The sequence below is a fragment of the Pristiophorus japonicus genome, chromosome 9 (assembly GCF_044704955.1).
Source record: "Pristiophorus japonicus isolate sPriJap1 chromosome 9, sPriJap1.hap1, whole genome shotgun sequence".
NCBI classification, from domain to species: Eukaryota; Metazoa; Chordata; class Chondrichthyes; family Pristiophoridae; genus Pristiophorus; species Pristiophorus japonicus.
In genome coordinates this window covers 206,177,137-206,200,709 of record NC_091985.1, presented here as the reverse complement: position 1 = coordinate 206,200,709, position 23,573 = coordinate 206,177,137, and the positions used below count along the sequence as shown (strand labels likewise).

Below are 23,573 nucleotides of genomic sequence, written 5' to 3'. Positions count from 1 at the left end.
GTGGAGGTGGTGGTGTTCCCACGTGCTTGCTGCCCTTGTCCTTCTAGGTGGTAGAGTTCGCGGGTTTGGGAGGTGCTGCTGAAGAAGCCTTGGCGAGTTGCTGCAGTGTATCTTGTAGATGGTACACACTGCAGCCACGTTGCGCCGGTGGTGGAGGGAGTGGATGTTTAAAGTGGTGGATGGGGTGTCAATCAAGCGGGCTGCTTTGTCCTGGATGGTGTTGAGCTTCATTCATCCAGGCAAGTGGAGAGAATTCCATCACACTCCTGACTTATGCCTTGTAGATGATGGAGAGGCTTTGGGGAGTCAGGAGGTGAGACACTCACTGCAGAATACTCAGCCTCTGACCTGCTCTTGTTGTCACAGTATTTATGTGGCTGATCCAGTTAAGTTTCTGGTCAATGGTGACCCCCAGGATGTTAATGGTAGAGGATTCGGCGAGGGTAATGCCATTGAATGTTAAGGGGCGGTGGTTAGACTCTCGCTTGTTGGAGATAGTCATTGCCTGGCACTTGTGTGGCACAAATTTTATTTGCCACATATCAGCCCAAACCTGAATGTTGTCCAGGTCTTGCTGTATGCGGGCATGGACTGCTCCATTATCTGAGGAGTTGCGAATGGAACTGAACACTCTGCAGTCATCAGCAAACATCCCCACTTCTGACCTTATGATGGAAGGAAGGTCATTGATGAAACAACTGATGATGGTTGGGCCTAGGACACTGCCCTGAGGAACTCCTGCAGCGATGTCCTGGGGCTGTGATGATTGACCTCCAACCACCACAACCATCTTTCTTCGTACTAGGTATGACTCCAGCCAGTGGAAAATGTTTCCCCTGATTCCCATTGACTTCAGTTTTACTAGGGCTCCTTGATGCCACACTCGGTCAAATGCCTTGATGTCGAGGGCAGTCACTCTCACCTCACCTTTGGAATTCAGCTCTTTTGTCCATGTTTGGACCAAGGCTGTAATGAGGTCTGGAACTGAGTGGTCTTGGCAGAACCCAAACTGAGTATCAGTGAGCAGGTTGTTGCTGAGTAAGTGCTGCTTGATAGAACTGTTGACACCTTCCATCACTTTGCTGATGATTGAGAGTAAACTGATGGGGGCGGTAATTGGCTGGATTGGATTCGTCCTTTTTGTGGACCAGACATACCTGAGCAGTTTTCTATATGTTGGGTAAATGCCAGTGTTGTAGCTGTACTGGAACAGCTTGGCTAGAGTTGCAGCTCGTTCTGGAGCACGTCTTCAACACAACAGCCGGGATGTTGTCGGGGCCCATAACCTTTGCTGTATCAGTGCATTCAGCCGTTTCTTGATATCGTGGTGAATCGAATTGGCTGAAGACTGGCTTCTGTGATGGTGGGGACCTCAGGAGGAAGCCGATATGGATCACTTGACACTTCTGGCTGAAGATGGTTGTAAACACTTCAGCCTTTTTTCTTTTGCACTTATTTGCTAGGCTCCGCCATCATTGAGGATGGGGATATTCATGGAGCCTCCTCCTCCCGTTAACTGTTTAATGGACCACCACCATTCACGACTGGATGTGGCAGGATTAGAGCTTTTATCTGATCCGATGGTTATGGGATTGCTTAGCCTTGTCTATAGTATGCTGCTTCTGCTTTTTAGCATGCATGTAGTCCTGTGTTGCAGCTTCCCCAGGTTGGCACCTTATTTTCAGGTGTGCCTGGTGCTGTTCCTGGCATGCTCTTCTACACTCTTCATTGAACCAGGGTTGGTCCCCAGGCTTTATAGTAATGGTAGAGTGAGGGATATGCCGGGCCTTGAGGTTACAGATTGTGATGGAATACAATTCTGCTGCTGCTGATGGCCCACAGCGCCTCATGGATGCCCAGTTTTGAACTGCTAGATATGTTTTGCATCTATCCCATTTAGCACGGTGGTAGTGCCACACAACACAATGGAGGGTGTCCTCCGTATCAAGACGGGACTTCATCTCCACAATGACTCTGCAGTGGTCGCTGCTACCAGTGCTGTCATGGACAGATGCATCTGCAACAAGTAGATTGGTAAGGACGACATCAAGTAGGTTTTTCCTCTCGAGTTGGTTCTCACCATCTGCTGCAGGCCCAGTCGAGCAGTTATGTCCTTCAGGACTCGGTCAGCAGTGGTGCTACCGAGCCACTCGATGATGGACATTGAAGTCCCCCACCCAGAGTACATTCTGTGTCCTTGCTGCTCTCAGTGCCTCTTCCACGTGGTGTTCAACATGGAGGAGTACCGATTCATCAGCTGAGGGAGGGCGGTAGGTGGTAATCAGCAGGATATTTCCTTATCCATGCTTGACCTGAAGCCATGAGACTTCATGGGGTCCGGAGTTTTACCTATTACTGATGTCAAACTGATGGGCCTATAGCTACCCGGGTCTGCATTGTCACCTTTTTTAAAAATGGGGAATACATTAGTCTCCTTCCAATCTGTAGGAACCATTCCAGAGTGCAGTGAGCAATTAAAAATACAGGCAATTACCGATAATTAATCCCTGCCCGTCAGCTTGGTCCACTTGAACCCAGATCACTTCAGCTGTGCCTAATGAGGCAATATCAAGTCTCTCTAGCTGTTCGATTCTCACTGATTGAAATAGCAACCCCAGCTTCCCTTTGATCTACACTATCCTTTCTCAAACCATTGTAGACCTTTAGGTGAATGTCTGCCATCATTGTCATATAGTCATGTCTCAGAAATACACAATACGTCTAAATTCTCCAACACAGCACAGGATTACAATTCTAACAATTTGCTTCCAACACTCCTTGCATTTACATAAAGGCAATTTAAAGGTCTCCCATCTATTTCTTAGTTATTAATTCTTGCTTGCTTCCTAACTGGTTTAACTTCATGCTTTGCTTCTATGTAATTATCACGTGCAATAAGGCTAACTTTGAACTTATCTACACTATCCCCTTGCTGAACTCTGGGATAATTCAGCACCCTCTGCCAACCTTTTAGCTCCCAAGAAGTTAAGATGGAGGTTGTCTCTCCTAAACAACTTGCCTCGTCCAGCGAAAACCTCCCAATTATTGATGAAGTGAAGCTGCTTCTTTTTGCAGAGGTCCTGAAACCAGATGTTGAATCCCAAGGTTTTGGCTATTTCTCTCCATCGATCGGGACATGACTGGTAACGTAGAAACATAGAAAATAAGTGCAGGAGTAGGCCATTCGGCCCTTCGAGCCTGCACCACCATTCAATAAGATCATGGCTGATCATTCACCTCAGTACCCCTTTCCCCCCCTCAGCCCGGAGACTACTACCCTTGCATCCCTTTGCTGAAGGACATTTATGAGACTTTTGTAGGAATCCTGCATCACAAATGGACTTCTATCCATGATATCATTAGTTCCAATATGTAAACCTACTAAATATCTTGGCACTCACCTTTCATTAGTTCTTCCACACGGTGCTGGAGATCAGTTACCTTGGTCTCTGGAAAACAGAAGACTGCTCTTGACAGAGCCTTACCTCTACATAGGCTGCTGCCTGTGTGCCTGATGGTGGAGTCCCCAATGAGGATTGCCCATTGCCTCTTGCTCTTGCTCTGGCTGTTCAAACAATGTCCTCTTGGACTTTTCAGCCTTCCTCTTACCTTTTCCAAGATGCTGATATTAGGATTGAGGTTCAGTATCACTGGTGCTGACCTCACTGCCTGTCGTGTTCTCCAAATCACAAAGCGGGGCATACCGGTTTGAAGTAATAAGAGAATCCAAAGAAACTGTCCCTTTAAATGGGCACAGAGACTCTCTCCCTTTAAACAGGCACAGAAACTATGTGAAACTAAGAAAGAAGCATTATTGGCCAACTAAAAGTAAACCAGATGCTGGGGTCTGTAAGTAGCGCTCCACCAGCCGACATCCGACTGAAGCCCGACTGCTATCATCATCAGTGCCAGGCACAGGACCCAGGGGCGAGGGACAATTTTTGGTCCGGGGTGCTGTTCATGGTGATGACGTCAGCATCACGGAGCACAGCAGAGCGGGATGCAACGTCTTACCGTCGCTGCAAAACTCCCGGCAAATTTAGCGGAAAGCGCTGTTCTCACCGCGCCCAGTCGCAAACTCATTTGCACCCATTATCGTCAGCTGGGAGTGTTAATGGGAGATACAAAGTAGCAAAATTTCACCCCCTCTCTCTTTAAACAGGCACAGGGACACTGCAAATTTAAACAAATGCAGATACACTTCCCCTTTAAACATGTACAGAGACACTGCCCATTTAAACAGGGACACTGCACCTTTGTGAGTCTCAGAGACACTGCCTCTTTAAACAGGAAGTGACACCCTCAAAGCCACCTTGAACAAGTGCATCATCATCATCATAGGCAGTCCCTCAAAATCGAGGAAGACTTGCTTCCACTCTAAAAGTGAGTTCTTAGATGACTGAACAGTCTAATATGGGTATTACAGTCTCTGTCACAGGTGGGACAGACAGTCGTTGAAGGAATGGGTGGGTGGGACTGGTTTGCCGCACGTTCTTTCCGTTGCCCGAGTTTGTTTTCTGCATGCTCTCGGCGACGAGACTCGAGGTGTTCAGCACCCTCCCGGATGCACTTCTTCCACTTAGGATGGTCTTTGGCCAGAGACTCCCAGGTGTCGGTGGGGATGTTCCATTTTATCACGGAGGCTTTGAGGGTGTTACTGAATTGCTTCCTCTGCCCACCTGAGGCTCGCTTGCCATGTAGGAGTTCTGAGTAGAGCGCTTGCTTTGGGAGTCTTGTGTCAGGCATGTGAACGATGTGGCCCACGCAGCAGAGCTGGTCGAGTGTGGTCAGTGCTTCGATGCTGAAGATGTTGGCCTGATCGAGGACGCTAACGTTGGTGTGTCTGTCCTTCCAGGGGATTTGTAGGATCTTGCGGAGACATCGTTGGTGGTAATTCTCCAGCGATTTGAGATGTCTACTGAATACGGTCCACGTCTCAGCCATACAGGAGGGCAGGTATCACTATGGCCCTGTAGATCATGAGCTTGGTGGCAGATTTGAGGGCATGATCTTCGAACACTCTTTTCCTCAGGCACTCGAAGGCTGCGCTGGCGCACTGAAGGCGGTGTTGAATCTCGTTGTCGGTGTCTGCCCTTGCTTCTAATAGGCTCCCGAGGTATGGAAAGTAAGTGGTCCATGTTGTCCAGGGCCGCACCATAGATTTTGATGACTGGGGGGGGCGGGGAGGGGCAGTGCTGTGTGGTGGGGTCACGTTGGTGGAGGACCTTTGTCTTACGGATGTTTCGTGTCAGGCCTATGCTTTCGTAGGCCTCAGTGAAGATGTTGACTATGACTTGGAGTTCAGTCTCTGAATGTGTGCCGATGCAGAAGAAGTGCAACATCCCCCACCGACACCTGGGAATCCCTGGCCCAAGACCGCCCTAAGTGGAGGAAAGGCATCCGGGAAGACGCTGAGCACCTCGAGTCTCTTCGCCGGGAGCAAGCTGAAGCCAAGAGTCGACAGTGACACCCGTTCCTTCAAACACCATCTGTTCCCACCTGTGACAGAGACTGTAAGTCCCGCATTGGACTCTTCAGTCACCTGGGAACTCATTTTTAATGTGGAAGCAAGTCATCCTCGACTCTGAGGGACTGCCTCAGAAGAGAAGCCCCAGCCCCTTTAAACAGGCACAGTGACCCTGCCTCTTTAAACAGGCACAGTGACCCTGCCCCTTTAAACAGGTTCTGCTCACACAATCAGAGAATGGAAGAAGCCCATTTAGCCCGTCGAGCCCGTGCCGGCTCCCAGCTCGTCCCACACTCTCACCCTTTCCCCCGATCTTTGCAAATGTTTTTCTTTCAGATACTTATCCAATTCCCTTTTGGAAGTTGTGATTGAGTCTGCCTCCACCACCCTTTCAGGCCGTGCATTCCAGATCCTAGCCACTCGCTGTGTAGAAAAGTTTTTTCTTGCATCGTCTTTGGTTCATTTGCCACTAAGGGTGGGGGGTGGCGGTGTTTGGGGTGTGTTGTGGTCTCTATGAGGGGGTCAGGTTCCCTTCTGACCAACTTGAGCAGTTTCGAATCGCTCCCTCTCTCTTGGGTTCTGTACTCTGGATTTATTTGGGGGTGTGACAAAAGTGCAGGGGACACTGGTTTGATGCAAAGAATGTTGGTTTTATTACAGTCCAGGTAATACAGGCTTATTACTCTAGTAAGAAAATACACAGCCAAACTTACAATCACTCTAATAAAGAACAATACAAGGAAAGGTACAAGGTCAAACTTATAATCACTCTAATAAAGTACCTTACACTCCACATTCAAAGGGGGTTGCAATAAAATTATACCTCCCACCTCCCAATACCTAATTCTAGCTTGGTTAGACTCCAGGGCAGGGACTTATGCTTACCAATCCTTTTGATAGTTAATGGTAGATGGTGATGTTCTTCCTTCCTTCAGGACTTCAAGCCTTCGAGGCTGGAGAAGTTAGTTTTACAACTGTCATGTTGGTTTCGCTCCTTGTCTTGATGAGGTAGTAGCGACCACCCCTCTCCCGCACCAACATCGGTTGAAAACAGTGGCCAGTTATACGATTTCAGTGTTCTAATCTTGCCACCAAATCTCTTCACAATCCTTTGTATAATTTTGGCGGGCTTGGTTCTTCTTTGTAATATTTTGTCAGGCTCGTTAAAGTTGATAATGTCTTGGGTGGGTTGATCTTCGAAAAACTGTTTCCTGATGGAAATATTAGTTTGGTAATTGCAATGTCCTTTTGTGCTTAGTCTTTCGCATACAGGCTGGATTGGGCCTCTTTGTGATGTTTCTGCTGAAAGTGGTTTGTCCAGACCCATGTTGATGGGGAGCTATCTCTGGGTGATACTGTGATGGTAATGTCTCTTGTGGAGGAAGATTTCCAAATACTCATTCTTCCAGACAGGTTAACCCAGTCCTCACACCCAGACAGTCCCAATAATCAAGTGGACTTCTTTAGTTCCCTAGGTCCGCCCACAGGCTTGAATTTGTCTTGTAAAAGTTCATAATTCTATTAAAGTTTGTAGTTTCTTCCATAAGCACTTTGGAGTTCCAAACTTTTCGGTAGATAGTCCCAAATTAAATTTCCTTTCAAATGAGCCCAAATACAGGGAGAGTGGGGGGGGGGGGGGGTTCTGGTGAATTTTGCTCTCTGCTGTCTCCTCAGCTTCTCTCTCTACCCTGTCCAGACCCTCATGATTTTGAATACCTCTATCTAATCACCTCTTAACTTTTTCTGCTCCAAGGAGAACAACTCCAGTTTCTTTAGTCGACCCACGTAACTGAAATCCCTCATCTCATGAATCATTCTTGTAAATCTTTTCCGCACCCTCTAAGGCCTTCACATCCTATTGTGCGGTGCCCAGAATTGGACACAATACCCCAGTTGAGGTCGAACCAGTATTTTATAAAGGTTCATCATAACCTCCTTGCTTTTGTACTCTATGATGTCCAGGATCCCGTAAGCTTTATTAACTGATTTCTCAACCAGTCCTGTCACCTTCAGAGATTTGTGCACATATACCCGCAGATCTCACTGTTCATGCACCCCCTTTAGGATTGTACTCTTTCGTTTATTTTGCCTCTTCTCGTTCATTTAATCATGCTTCTCCAATTTTATTTCTTTACTCAGGTTCACGGCCTCATTTTATTTCTTCCTCCGAGCTTCTCAACTTAATCTGGCAGCGTAATGTTGGTGAGTGGTGATTGATTGCCCTGGGAACCAACAGGAAGAGAGGTCAGAGGGCCCAGGGAGCAGCGTGTTCTGCAACCAATCGCGGTGCTTGAGGGTTGGATCCTGAGTCAGCCAGTCAGGTGAGTCAGTGTGAACCCCTGTTAAACAATTTATCTTTTAAAAGTTAGATCACAATTTCTTTTCTCAACAAAACAGTTTAACATTTGTCAGTATTTTGGGTCCCTGGAGTTCCTATTATAAGTTTCAGGTACTTCAGTGCCAAGTGGATTAGGTGTTTAAAGGTCATTCAATTCCCTCTTTCCACTTTGCTGTTAGTTAAAAGTACAGTGATTGATTTCCTCTCATTATTCATTCATAGTAGTTAAAGTAACATCCTTCCTGTTGGTATTGAGTCACATTCTGTGCTGGGCGAGATAGCTGGTGGCATTAACCTTTAAAATTGTCATCCTCTTGTTCAAATCTCTACAGGATCTCGCCCCTCCCTATCTCTGCAACCTCCTCCTGCCCACCAACCCTCTTAATTAGGATGGGTTTGTTTTCTTTGAAACAGGGGAGTATGTGGGGAGACCTTAATGAGGTCTATAAAATTTTGAGGGGCCTAGATAGAGCGGATAGGAAGGACCTGTTTCCCTCAGCACAGGGGTCAACCACTAGGGTGTATAGGGTTAAAGTAATTGTGGGGGAGGTTTAGAAGCGATTTGAGGGGAAATTACTTCACCCAGAAGGTGGTGGGGGTCTGGAACTCACTGCCTGGAAGGGTGGAAGGTTCAGAAACCCTCACCACAGTGCATCCGCGAGACTGAGAACTTTGTAGATAGCATGTTTCAGAGGGTGTTCACCCTGCAGCTTAAGTGAGTGCAGGTATAGGAGGGAATGGGTGACCGCCAGACAGACAAGAAGGACCAGGCAGGTGGGGCAGGAGTCCCCTGACTCGCTAACCGGTTTTCAGTTCCGGATACTGGTGAGCCCGATGTTTGCTCTGGGGAGTGCAACCAATGCCAAGTCCACGGTACCACGGGTTGCTCAGCTGCCGGCAGATTTTAGGGAGCTAGGAAAGCGATTAAAAGCACGACCTCAAAGGTCATAGGGCCCAAGTTTCCACATGATTTGCGCCTGATTTTTAGGAGCAACTGGTGGAGAACGGACTATCTTAGAAATCGCAATTCTCCACATTTTTTTTTCTGCAGTTCTAGTCAGGTAGAACAGTTCTACTTTGGAACAGAATGTTTTTTTCAAAAGGGGGCGTGTCCGGCCACTGACGCCTGATTTCAAAGTTTCCACAGTGAAAACGTACTCCAAACTAAAGTAGAATGGAGCCAGTGAAGATTTTTGTAGAACTGAAAAACCTGTTCTACATATTAAAAAATCAGGCGAAGGTTACAAATTAGGCGCCCAGAACGAGGTGGGGGGGGAAGGGAACTCATTAAATTCTACAATAAATCCTTATTTATACTTCTACAAATATTATACAAATAAATCCAACCTGAATAAACATTTATAAGCCAAGAAAAGATTAAATAAACCATCTTCCTACCTGTGTGAAAGTGCTTCAGCCAGGGAGAATTCTGCAACCGTTCGTGCCGCCAAGCGGGAGGGGGTGGGGGGGGTAGAAAGCCGTTCGTGTTGCTGAGCGGGAGGAGGAGTGGGGGGGGGGGAAGAAAGCTGTTCATGCCGCTGAGCGGGAGGAGGAGGGGGGGGAAGAAAGCCGTTTGTGCCGCTGAGCGGGAGAGGGAGAGAGAGGGGTATGGAGGGAGAGAGGGAGAGAGGGGGGGGGGGAGGGAGAGAGGGAGGGGGGGGGAAGGAAGAGAGGGAGGGAGAAAGGGAGGGAGGGGGGGAGGTCAGGTCGGATCGGATCCAGTCCGGGAGCGGGAGTCGGTCCCAGTGTGGGGGGGAACGGGAGTGCGGGTCAGGTTGGGTCCAGTCGGGGTGGGGGGGAGCGGGAACAGGAGCGCGGGTTGGGTCAGTCGGGGGGTTGGGGGAGCGGGTGTCGGATCGGGGGGGGTAGTAGGAGATGGCCGTGGGAGGAGCCTTATTCACGCAGCCTCAGTGAGGCCATTCAGCCAGGGCTAGGGGCTGCGTGCTTCGGGCCCCTCCCACACAGTTCGGCACCTGGAGCTACTGCACTTGTGTGCCCACTGTAGCGCACATGTGCAGAGGTCCCGGCACTGTTTTCAGCGCAGGGACCTGGCTCCGCCCCCCCCATAACTCGTGCTGGCTGCGCCGAGGGCCAGAGGACCTGCAGGTAGATGGAGAATACCGAGGATTTTTTTAGGCGCCGTTTTAGGCGCGAAAAACGGGCGCCCAGCTCAGAGGGGCGCCCGTCTTTTTCTTGTGGAAACTTGGGCCCATAATCTCTTGATTACTCCTGGTGCCACGTACTAGTGAGTACAGAAATAGGAAGATAGAACAGATGAATGCACAGCTGGAGAGATAGTGCAGGCGGGAAGCCTTTAGATTCCTGAGACTTTGGGACTATTTCTGGAGGAGGTGGGACCTGTACATGTCGGGCGGGTTGCCCCTCAACAGGACCGGGACCGATATCCTCACCGGGGGTTTTGCTAATGTTTGGAAGGCAAAGGAAACAAAGGCGAGAAAATAGACAACAAGGGAGTTTGGCAGTGCTAAATGCCAGTGCCGGTGTGTTTCGGTGCGATCACCTCTCATTCTTCTCAACTCCAGAGTGTATAGGCCCATTCTACACACTCTCTAATCATAAGACAGCCCTCTTCAGAAACACTTCAATGCCAGTGCATGGAGTCTAGGAAATGATGGCAAATGAGATGAGGGCACTGATGGACATGTGTGAGTATGATATTGTAGCTATTAGTGAGACATGGCTAAAAGAACTGCAGGAATGGCAGCTCAACATTCCTGGTTACAGCGTTTTAAGACGAGATAGAGAGAAGGATAAAAAAAGGAGGTGGGGGGTCGCAATATTAATTAAAAAAACAATTACAGCTGTGAGGAGGGATGATATGTTAGAGAGGTCATCAAATGAGGCCAAATGGGATGAACTGAGGAACAAAAAATGGGCAATCACACTGCTGGGGTTGTACTATAGACCCCCAAACAGTCAGAGGGAGATAGAAGAGCTAAGCGCAAAAATGTTAGGCCAGTAATACTAGGGGATTTCAACTACCCTAACATTAACTGAGATAGAAGTAGTGTGAAAGGTATAGAGGGAGCAGAATTCTTAAAATGCACTCAGGAGAACTTTTTTAGCCAGGACGTAGCAAGCCCAACAAGAGCGGGGCGGTTCTGGATTTAGTTTTAAGGAATTAAGTTTGGGCAGGTGGAAGAGCATTTTTGGTGCTGGTGATCATAATTCAGTTAGATTTAAAGTAGTTATGGAAAAGGACAAAGATAGACCAGAAATAAAAGTTTTCAATTCAGGAAAAGTTAATTTTACTAAGCTGAGATGTGACTTAGCCAAAGTGGACTGGAAACAGCAATTTGAAGGTAAATCAGTGTCAGAGCAGTGGGAGGCATTCAAGGAGGAGATAGTGAGGGTTCAGAGCAAGTATGTTCCGTTAAGAAAAAAAGGTGGGACTAATAAATCTAGAGCCCCTTGGATGTCAACATAACAAATAGGAGCAGGAGTAGGCCATACAGCCCCTCGAGCCTGCTCCGCATTCAGTAAGAACATCAATCTCAACACCACTTTCCTGCCTGATCTCTATATCCTTTGATTCCCCTAGAGTGCAGCGAAGGTTCACCAGACTGATTCCTGGGATGGCAGGACTGTCATATGAGGAGAGATTGGGTCGACTGGCCTGTATTCACTAGAGTTGAGAAGAACGAGAGGGGATTTCATTGAAACGTATAAAATTTTGACTGCGTTAGATAAACTGGATGCGGGGAGGATGTTTCCCATGGCTGGGAAGTCGAGAACAATGGGTCACAGTCTCAGGATACGAGGTAGGAAATTTAGGACTGAGACGAGGAGACATTTTTTCACTCAGAGGGTGGTGAACCTATAGATTTCTAGAAACCAAAGGCATCAAAGATTATGGGGAAAAAGCGGGGATATGGTATTGAGATAGAGGATCAGCCATGATCATATTAAATGGCAGTGCAGACTCGAAGGGCCGAATGGCCTACTACTGTTCCTATTTTCTACATTTCTATGAGTCCAAAAATCTATATATCTGAGCCTTGAATATATTCAGAGACTCGGCATCCACAGCCCTCTGGGGCAGAGAATTCCAAAGATTTACAACCCACTGAGTGAAGAAATGCCTTCTCATCTCTGTCTTAAATGGCCTACCCCTTATCCTGAGACTGTGCCCCCTAGTTCCATCCAGGGGAATCAACCTCTCAGCATCTACCCTGTCAATCCTCTTCAGAATCTTGTATGTTTCAATGAGATCACCTCTCATTCTTCTAAACTCCAGAGAGTATGGGCCCATTCTACACAATCTCTCATCATAAGACAGCCCTCTCATCCCAGGAATTAATCGTGTACCTTTGTTGCACCGTCTCCAAGGCAAGTATATCCTTCCTTAGATAAGGAGACCAAAACTGTGCACAGTGCGCTAGGTGTGGACTCACCAAGACCCTGTACATTTGTAGCAAGACTTCCTTACTCTTATACTCCACCCCTTGCAATAAAGGACAATGTGCCATTTGCCTTCTTTATTGCTTGCTGTACCTGCATGCTAGCTTGCAGTGTTTCTTGCACGAGGACACCCAAATCTCTCTGAACACCAACATTTAAAAGTTTCTCACCATTTAAAAGATATTCAGTTATTCTAGTCGTCTTACCAAAGTGAACAATCTCACATTTCCCTACATTATACTCCATTTGCCACCTTACTGCCCACTCACATCGTCTATCTATATATCTCTTTGCAGACTCTTGTGCTCCTCACAGCTTACTGTTCCATCTAGTTTTGTATCATCAGAAAACTAAGTTAAATTACACTCGGTCCCTTCATCTAGATCATTAAATAGCTGAGGCCCCAGCAATGATCCTTATAGCACCCCACTTGAATAGCGGGGATCGTTCTAGGAACTAAGGAATTTTGGAAGATCAAAACCAATGCATCGACTATCTCTGCAGCCATGTCTTTTAGAACCCGAAGATGTAGGCCGTCCGGTCCAGTGATTTGTCAGCTTTTAGTCTCATTCCTCACCCTCATTAGACCCTAGGTTCCCCAACATTGTAGGTATGTTTTATACGTCTTCTACTGATACAAAATATTTGTTTAATGTTTCTGTCATTTCCTTATTCCCCATAATAATTAATAATGTGGAAGTTCCATCAACACACGGACTGCAGTGGCTCAAGATGGTAGCTCACCACCATCTTCTCAAGGGCAATTAGGGGTGGGCAATAAATGCTGGCCTTGCCAGTAACACCCACCTCCCGTGAACAAATACAAAAATAAATAAAAGTTCTCCTGTCTCAGCCTCTAAGAGACCAACGTTTATTTTTTCTATTCTACTTTTGCATACTTGAAGAAGCTCTTACAATCTGTTTTTATATTTCTGACCAGTTTTCTCTTGTTTCCCTTTTTATCAATGTTTTGGTCATCCTTTGCTGATTTCTGAAACTCGCAATCCTCAGGCTTACTACTATTCTTTACAACAATATAAGCTTCTTTCAATCCAATGCTATATTTAACTTCTTTAGTTAGCCACAGATGGATCACTTTTCCTGTGGACTTTTGTTTCTCGATGGAATGTATTTTTGTTGAGAATTATATCTTTAAATACTAGCCACTGCTTATCAACTGCTATACCTTTTAATTTATTTTTCCAATCTACCTCAGCCAACTTGCCCTTCAAACCTATGTAATTGGCTTTATTTAAGTTTAAGACTCTAGTTTCAGACTTGGGTAAGTCACACTCAAATATAAGGGGCATACAGGGTAGGATAAAGAAATCAAGACAACCTTATGACAGATACCGAGCGCACAATACTGCAGAACCCCGAGAGGAGTATAGAAAGTGCAGGGGTGAAATTAAAAAGGAAATTAGGAAAGCAAAGAGAGGACATGAAAAAATATAGGCAAGTAAAATCAATGAAAATCCAAAGATGTTTTATAAATATATTAAGAGCAAGAGGTTAGCTAAAGAAAGAGTAGCGCCTATTAGGGACCTGAAAGCAAACGTGTATGGAGGTGGAAGATGTGGGTATGGTTCAAAATGAATACTTTGTGTCTGTTTTCACAAAAGAGAGGAACGAAGCAGACATTGCAATCGGGGACGATGAGTGTGGAATATTAGATGAAATAAACATAATGAGAGGAAGTATTAATGGGTTTAGCATCTTTGAAAGTGGATAAATCCCCAGGCCCGGATGACATATATCCAGGATGTTAAGAGAAGCAAGAGAGGAAATATCAGAGGCTCTGGCCATCAGTTTCCAATCCTCTCTGGCTACAGGTGTGGTGCCGGAGGACAGGAGGACTGCTAATGTGGTACCATTGATTAAAAAGAGAGAAAAGGATAGACCGAGTAATTACAGACCAGTCAGCTTAACCTCGGTGGTGGGAAAATTATTGGAAAAATTTCTGAAGGACCGGATAAATCTTCATTTCGAAAGACACGGATTAATCAAGGACACTCAGCACGGATCTTTTATGGGAAGGTCATGTCTGACTAACTTGATTGAATTTTTTCGAGGAGGTAACCAGGAGCGTCGATGAAGGCATTGCATTTGATGTAGTCTATGTAGATTTTAGCAAAGCTTTTGATAAGGTCGCACGTAGCAGACTGGTCACAAAAGTAAAAGCCCATTGAATCCAATGCAAAGCGGCAAGTTAGATCCAAAATTGGCTGAGGCAGGAAGCAAAGGGTAATGGTCGATGGGTGTTTTTGTGACTGGAAGGCTGTTTCCAGTGGGGTTCTGCAGAGCTCAGTACTAGGTCCCTTGTTTTTTGTGGTATATATCAATGATCTAGAATATAGGGGGTACGATTAAGAAGTTGGCAGATGATACAAAAATTGACCGTGTGATTGATGATGAAGAAGAAAGCTGTAGACTGCACGAAGATATCAATGGACTGGTCAGTGGCAAATGGAATTCACTCTGCAGAAATGTGAGGTAATGCATTTGGGGAGGGCTAACAAAGAAAGGGAATACACATTAAATGGTAGGATACTGAGACGTGTAGAGGAACAGAGGCACCTTGGCGTGCATGCCCACAGATCCCTGAAAGTACCAGGCCAGGTAGATGAGGTGGTTAAGAAGGCATTCGGGATACTTGCCTTTATTACCTGATGCATAGAATATAAGAGCAGGGAGGTTATGCTTGAACTGTATAAAACACTAGTTAGGCTACGGTCACCACATGACAGAAAAGATGTGATTGCACTGGAGAGGGTACAGAGAAGATTTACAAGAATGTTGCCTGGACTGTTAGCTATGAGGTGAGATTGGATAGGCTGGGGTTATTTTTTCTGGAACAGAGGAGGCTGACGGAAGATTGTGTCCGTGCGGCCGACAATCGGCCAAATGGCCTCCTTCTGTGCTGTAAATTTCTATGATTCTATGAAAACTAGAATTGTCTGTTCTGAATTTCTAACCTGTAGTCAGTGGTGATTTTTGTAAACCCCTTTTACAGGGTATCAGAAGGGGAGGATTTGCAGACAGGAAACTCAAACCAAACATCTTGTCAAGATCAGATAGTCACTCAATTCATCAGGACCTGAATATCGTCGGCCTTTGAATGTGAAAGGAGGAATGTTTGTCTGTTCTGTCTGTGGGAAAAGATTTCAAACAACTGACTGGAAAAGCACCGAGACACACACACTCGAGTGAGAGTGTTCCAGTGCACTGACTGTGGAAAGAGCTTTAACCAGTTACACAGCCTGAAAAAACATCACACCATTCACAGCGGGGAGAAACCGTACACGTGTTTTGTGTGTGGACGAGGCTTCAACTGATCGCCCAACCTGGAGAGAGACAAGGACACCCGCACCATGGAGAAACCGTGGGAATGTGGGGACTGTGGGAAGGGATTCATTTCCCCGTCTGAGCTGGAAATTCATCGACACAGTCACACCGGGGAGAGGCCGTTCACCTGCTCTGAGTGTGGTAAGGAATTCACTTACTCATCTGTCCTTCTGAGACACCAGCAGATTCACACTGGGGTGAGGCCGTTTACCTGCTCTGATTGTGGGAAGGGATTCACTCAGTCATCCAACCTGCTGGCACACCAACAAATTCACACAAGGGAGAGGCCGTTCACCTGCTCTGAGTGTGGGAAGGAATTCACTTACTCATCCAACCTGCTAAGACACCAGCGAGTTCACACTGGGGAAAGGCCATTCACCTGCTCTGATTGTGGGAAGGGATTCACCCAGTTAACCAACCTCACTTCACACCAACTTGTTCACACTGATAATAGACCTTTTAAATGTTCCGACTGTCCGAAGAGCTTTAAAAGCAAAATGGATGTACTGATACACCAGCGCAGTCACACTGGAGAAAGACCATTTACCTGCTCCGTGTGTGGGAAGAGATTCAGTCGTACATGCCACCTGCTGGTACACCAGCGAGTTCACACTGGGGAGAGACCGTTCACCTGCACTGTGTGTGGGAAGGGATTCACTCAGTCATCCGACCTGCTGATACACCAGCGAGTTCACACTGGGGAGAGGCCATTTACCTGCACCGAGTGTGGGAAGGGATTCGCTCAGTCATCCCACCTGCGGACACACCAGCAAGTTCACACTAATAAGAGACCTTTTAAATGTTCTGACTGAAGAGTTTTAAAAGCAAAAAGGATCTGTTGACACACCAGTGAGTCCACACTCAGGAGAGGCCGTTCACCTGCTCCATGTGTGGGAAGAGGTTCATTCAGTCATCCCACCTGCTGAGATGCCATCAAATTCACACATGATTGCAGTGGTCGATTCTGCTGTTAATCCAGGACTAAACCATGTTCATTCTGACCGTTGGGGTTTGTTTCTGCTGCTATTAATAACCACTGTAACCGGGCTGGAGTTTAATATTTTGATATCTGTCGAATAAATCAGCTTTCTTTCAAACAGTATTTGATGTCTCCAAGATAAGAGGAAACTACCTGATGTCCTATGACAGACTGTTCCATTTTTGGGCCTTTCCTGCTTTCTATCTCTAGATTATTTCAGTTCTCATACCTTTGGTTACTCTCTGACATGTTCCAGCTTGCGTGATAAAGTGCTTCCTGTCATCACCACTAAATGGCCTAGCTCTAATGTTAAGGTTATGACCTCTTGTTTTGGACTCTCCCACCACAGGAAATAGTTTCTTTATCTACCCTATCATAAAACACCTCAATTAGATCACCCTTTAATCTTCTATATTCAAGGGAATACAAGCCTAGTCTCGACAACCTGCCCTCATATTTTATTAAAGTCATCACTAAGTACAAGGTAGAAACTCTGAACACACAGTTCTAGTTTCTCTGAAACATTCTTTCATCTCTTGTCCCTAAGCTGCAAGTCCCCCGTCCAACGCACTCTCTCCTCGTCACATCCTCTCTGTTTGAAATCCAGATTCAATGCATGCTCTGATATTTTTCCATTTCACTCCTACAGGTGCTGCGTGATGTTGGGGTTCGGCCCCAGTCACTGTTTGCCCTCAAACAGATACATAATGAGGGGAAATCAATCTCTACCTTTAACTCACAGCGACATGGAAAGAGGGAAGTGAATGATCTTTTCAACACCTGGTCCACTTGGCACTGAAGTGTCTGAAACTCCACTGCCTGTAGAAAGAGTTTTAACCAGTTACACAGCCTGAAAAAAACACCAGGGAAACAAAATAGTGACAAATGTTGAATTGTTTGGTTGACAAAAGAAATCTTGCATTAGTTTTTAAACTATAAATTATTCAATGGGTTCACACTGACTCATGTGACTGTCCGACTCAGGTTTCACCCCTCAAGCTCCACGATTGGTTGCAGAACATGCTGCTTCCTGGGCCCTCCGGCCTCTTCCCTGTTGGTTCCCAGGGCAATCAATCACCACTCGCCAACATTATGGGGCTCAGAGGAAGAAAATAAATGAGGCTTTGAAACTGAGATGGGAAATGCAATTAGAGAAACATGATTGAATATATTAAAACTATTTAAAATCAAATGAAATGAATTATAATTAACATGTTCACTTCATGCCAAGTGGGAAACAAGTGATGTCTGGACTGTGCAGGAGTGTTTGCGCCTGGTTACACAATGTGTCACTGGCTCTCCACTTCAAATGCAGTTCTTCCAGTTTTGCTAGAGTAAATAAGGAGCAACTGTTTCCATTGGCAGAATGATTGGTCACCGGGTGACACAGATTTAAGGTGATTGGCAAAAGAACTAGAGACAACATGAGGAAACTTTTTTACGCAGCGAGTTGTGATCTGGATTGCACTCAAGATGGCTCAAGTGTCCACCTTCTGCACTGTCCCATTCTATGATTATGGCGGATGTCCATACCCAGAGTGCTCCGCATGGTGGAATATGCCCTAGCTCCATCAGGTGGGGGGCGGGGGACAGTACTTCCGAGTCCAGTAGGACCAACAGTTTCCCATGTGGGACGGTCAAGGGAGGTGGGTTCCCTTCCCTGTAGGACATTAGTGAACCAGTTGGGTTTTACGACAATCATGGTCACTTTTTCCTAGTGCAAACCCCACAAATGACCAGATTCTTTCAGCTCAATTTCACACCGTGTCTTTATGTTTTTGTGGGTTCTCACACTCCATTTTTCCTGTTTGAAATTCATTTTACAGGGTAGTAAAAGGGGGCGATTTGTGCACTGGAAGCTCAAATCAAACATCACATCGAGATCTGACAGAGTTATTCAATACTCTGACCTGTCGAGACACCAGAAAATTCACACTAGAGAGACGCTGTTCGCCTGCTCAGAGTGTGGGAAGAGATTCACTCGGTCATCTACCCTGCTGAGACACCAGCGAGTTCACACTGATGAGAAGCCTTTTAAATGCCTGGATTGTGGGAAGTGCTATAAAAGTTCCAGGGAACTGATGTGCCATCAACGTGTTCACACTGACTAGTGCTTTCAGGTGGGCTTTTATCCCACCTTACTGTACACCAGCGCACTTACACTGGTGGAGGCAGTTCACCTGCTGAGTGTGGGCAGAGAGTGTCAGTCATCCAGCCTGCTGACACACCAGCGAGTTCACAAGTGACTGCAGGAGTTGGATTCTGCTGTTAATCAAATCCAGGACTGAATCGTGTTCATTCTGCCTGTTGGGGTTTGTTTCTGCTGATACTCCAGTAACTGGACTGGACTTTAATATTTGGGATACAGGTAAATAAATCAGCGTTACTTTCAACACATTGCTGTAGATTTTTGTCTTTCCCACCTGAGTGTTTAGCATCACCTGGCTGGAGCTCAGTAAGGACAATCTGGGGGGGATGATTGTGCGGTGGGAACAGAACTTCAGCCTGGACACAGTCCTTCAGGGCCACACTGAGAGGAGCAAACGGCACTTTGGTCTTTCTCGTCTCTCTTCATTGACAGCAAACTCCCTGTGTAGGTTAATCTTGACGTGTTTAAGGACCAGATCATATCCACCCAAGGGTGTTTAAAGAGATGGGACGTGTGCTCTGCTAGCCCCGTCCCCTTTCTATACAATTACAGCAGACATGAACAAGGGCCTGAGGCTGATTAAAAGAAATAAGAACATAAGAAATAGGAACAGGAGTAGGGCATTTAGCCCCTCGAGCCTGCTCCACCATTCCACAAGATCATGGCCTCAACTCAACTTCCCTGCCTGCTCCTGATAATCCTCGACACCTTTATTGTTCAAAAATCTCCATATCTCCACCTTAAATACATTCAATGACCCAGCCTCCACAGCTCTCTGGGGCAGAGAATTCCAGATTCACAACCCTCTGTGAAAAAATTCCTCCACATCTCAGTTCTAAATGGCCGCCCCCTTATTCTGAAACTATGCCCCCTAGTTCTAGATTTCCCCATGAGGGGAAACATCCTCTCTGCATCTACCCTGTCAAGCCCCCTCAGAATTTTATGTTTCAATAAAATCACCCCTCAGTCTTCTAAACTTCAATGGGTAATAGGCCCAACCTACTTAACCTCTCTTCATAAGGCAACCCTTTCATCTCAGGAATCAACCTCGTGAACCTTCTCTGAACTGCTTCCAGTTCAAGTATATCCTTTCTGAAATAAGGAGACCAAAACTGTACACAGTCAGGTTGAACCTCCCTTATCTGGGACTCCCTTATCCGGCACCAACCCTCGTCCGGCACAATTCCCGGTCGCCGGGTGATGCATGCACAGAACTCCAATCCAACGCCCCCCCCCCAGGTTTCCCATTCCCTTTTTAGGCACAACGATGATGCCTTTCCTTTATGATTTAATTAAATAATTCACCTAAACAGAAAATTAACATTTACTAGAAAGAAAGTGATCAGCAGTAACAGAAGCCCCTCAACCGGGGCACGCTGGTCCCACTGACACCTCCGGGGCCCACTGGTCCCACTGACACCTCCAGGCCCGCTGGTCCCACTGACACCTCCGGGGCCCGCTGGTCCCTCCGACACCTCGGGGCCCACTGGTCCCTCCGACACCTCGGGGCCCACTGGATCCGCCGACTCCTCAGGGCCCTCTGGTCCCACCGACACGTTGGGGCCCTCTCAGCCCACTGACAGCTCAGGGCCCGCTGGTCCCACTGACACCTCGGGACCTGCTAGTCCCACCGACACTTCGGGGCCTGCTGGTCCCACTGACACCTCCGGGGCCCGCTGGTCCCTCCGACACCTCGGGGCCCAACTGGATCCGCCGACTCCTCAGGGCCCTCTGGTCCCACCGACACGTTGGGGCCCTCTCAGCCCACTGACAGCTCAGGGCCCGCTGGTCCCACTGACACCTCGGGACCTGCTAGTCCCACTGACACCTCGAGGCCCGCTGGTCCCACTGACACCTCCGGGGCCCGCTGGTCCCTCCGACACCTCGGGGCCCGCTGGTCCCTCCGACACCTCGGGGCTCACTGGATCCGCCGACTCCTCAGGGCCCTCTGGTCCCACCGACACGTTGGGGCCCTCTCAGCCCACTGACAGCTCAGGGCCCACTGGTCCCACTGACACCTCGGGACCTGCTAGTCCCACCGACACTTCGGGGCCTGCTGGTCCCACTGACACCTCGGGGCCCTCTGGTCCCACGGACACCTCGGTGCCCGCTGGTCCCACCGACACCTCTGGGCCCGCTGGATCCGCTGACTCCTCAGGGCCCGCTGGTCCTACCGACACCTCGGGGCCCACTCGATCCACTGAAACTTCAGGGCCCGACCTCGGGCAACCTCCTCCCCCCCCGACCTTGAGCGACCTCCCACCCCTCGGGCCGATTACCTCCCCTCATCTGATAAAATCCCTCATTCGGCACAGGCCAGGTCCCAAGGGTGCCGGAAAAGGGAGGTTCCACCTGTACTCCAGGTGTGGCCTCACCAATGCCCTGTACAGTTGTAGCAAGACTTCCCGACTTTTATCCCCCTTGCAATAAAGGCCAATATTCCATTTGCCACGCATTTCATTTCAGCAAAGGTTATACTGGGAGAAATGTTCAGCTAGTTTCCATTACAGGCAAAATGCAGAGCAAAAGAGCAGCATACTGGCATCTTAACAGTGTCTCATCGGCCTACAGGCTTTTGTTAAATACATTTGCTGAGTGGATATAAATGTAAATCAGCTTTGCAGGCGTGATGCTCTATTCACACACATCGAAGGGGAGAGAGAGAGATGCTGTTGGGGCACACGCTAAGTCCAGTAGCTGAAAGTGATTAACCAACTGGGTTTTATATTTTGTGATCCTGGACCTGTTACCAATATGAGCAAAATTAAAGCCCATGGAATATAAGGGATAGTGGCAGCATGGATACGGAATTGGCTAAGTGACAGGAAACAGAGTAGTGGGGAAAGCTTGTTTTTCAGACTGTAGAAGGTATGCAGTGGTGTTTCCCAGGGGTCGGTGCTAGGTACCACTGCTTTTCTTGATATATGTTAATGACTTAGACTTGGGTGTGCAGGGTACAATATCCAAATTTGCAGATGACTCAAAACTTGGAAGTATAGTAAACAGTGAGGAGGATAGTGAAAGACTTCAGGAAGACATAGACAGGCTGGTGAAATGGGCGGACACGTGACAGATGAAATTTAACGCAGAAAAGTTCAAAGTGATACATTTTGGTAGGAAGAATTAGGAGAGGAAATATAAATGAAAGGGTACAATTTTAAAGGGGTGCATAAACAGAGTGACTTGGGGGTATATGTGCACAAATCATTGAAGGTGGCAGCGCGGGTTGAGAAAGCAGTTAAAGAAACTTACGGGATCTTGGGCTTCAAGAATAGAGGTATAGAGTATAATGACAGAGGATGGGACGACCTTGGATCTGGACTGAAGGTGATGGAGGTTGAACAGTTTCCCGTTTGTTCTGTAAACTAGCTCCACTCCAGTGGGGAGGTTACTGAGGGTGTGATGCAGCACTGCAGTAAGAAAGAACGAGAAGAGCGTTGGTGCAATGACACAGCCTTTCTTGACCTGGGTCTGAACATGGATTGGGTCTGTGGTGGATCCGTTGGTCAGGATCACAGCTTGCATGTCATCATGGAGCAGGCAGAGGATGGTGACAAACTTGGAGGGCAGCTGAACTTGAGGAGGAACCTCCATAATACCTCACGGTTGACAATGTCGAAAGCCTTTGTGAGGTCAAAGAAGGCCATGTACAGAGGTTGGTATTGTTCCCTGCATTTCTCTTTAATTTGACTCGCTGTGAAGATCATGTCCATTGTGCCCCTTAGTGGGTGGAATCTGCATTGCGACTCTGGGAGGAGCTATTCAACCACAGGGAAAAGGCGATTGAGGAGGATTCTTGTCATTGAATTACAGTATGCAGACGATGCTTGCGTCTGCGCACACTCGGAGGCCGAACACCAAACCATCGTCAATACCTTCACAGAAGGGTAGGGGAGCATGGGCCTTACACTAAACATCCATAAGACAAAAGTCCTCTCCCAACCTGCCCCCGCCACACAGTACTGTCCCCTGATTATCAAAATCCACAATGAGGCCTTGAACAACGTGAACCATTTCCCAAACCTCGGGAGCCTACTGTCAACAAGGGCAGACGTCGATGATGAGTCCAACACCGCCTTCAGTGTGCCAGTGCAGCCTTCGGTCACCTGAGGAAGAGAGTGTTTGAAGACAAGCACTTCTGTGCCGGCACAGAGATCATGGTCTACAGAGCAGTAGTGATACCCGCCCTCCTATATGCTTCAGAGACATGGACAATGTGCAGCAGGCACCTCAAAGCAGTGGAGAAATATCACCAACGCTGCCTCCGCAAGATCCTGCAAATCTATTGGCAGGATAGACGCACCAACGTCAGTGTTCTCGCTCAGGCCAACATCCCAAGCATCAAAGCATTGACTATGCTCAATCAGCTCTGATGGACAGGTCACATTATCTGCATGCTCGATACGAGACTCCAAAAACAAGCACTCTACTCGGAGCTCTGACATGGCAAATGAGCCCCAAGTGGGCAGAGGAAACACTTCAAGGACACCCTCAAAGCCTCCTTGAAAAGGTGCAACATCCCACAGACACCTGGGAATCCCTGGCCCAAGACCACTCAAAGTGGAGGAGAAGCATCCGGGAAGGCGCCAAACACCTCGAGTCTCTTCGCCTGGAGCTAGCGGAATCCAAGCCCAAACAGCAGAAGGAGCACACAACAACCCAAGTACCCCACCCAACTGTCCCTTCAAATAACATCCCGTCAACCACCATCTGCCCCACCTGTGACAGAGACTGTATTAGACTCATTAATCACCTGAGAACTCATTACTGTGGAAGCAAGTCATCCTCGACTCCGAGGGACTGCTTAAGAAGAAGATAGCGTACAAAAGTGTGGATATTATGATGAACCTGTATAAAATACTGGTTCGGCCTC

The 23,573-nt window shown here is 47.4% G+C and overlaps 2 protein-coding genes and 1 pseudogene across 2 annotated transcripts in view; 2 read left to right on the top strand and 1 right to left on the bottom strand.

Moving 5' to 3' along the window:
• Nucleotides 1–23,573, bottom strand: part of LOC139274083 (zinc finger protein 850-like) — a 203,474-nt gene that overhangs the window by 9,350 nt on the left and 170,551 nt on the right. The window lies entirely within an intron of this gene.
• Nucleotides 1–23,573, top strand: part of LOC139273518 (zinc finger protein 664-like) — a 221,311-nt gene that overhangs the window by 45,700 nt on the left and 152,038 nt on the right. The gene's annotated exons all lie outside the window — the stretch shown is intronic.
• LOC139273553 (zinc finger protein 16-like) overlaps nt 1–23,573 on the top strand; it is a 45,851-nt pseudogene that overhangs the window by 7,616 nt on the left and 14,662 nt on the right.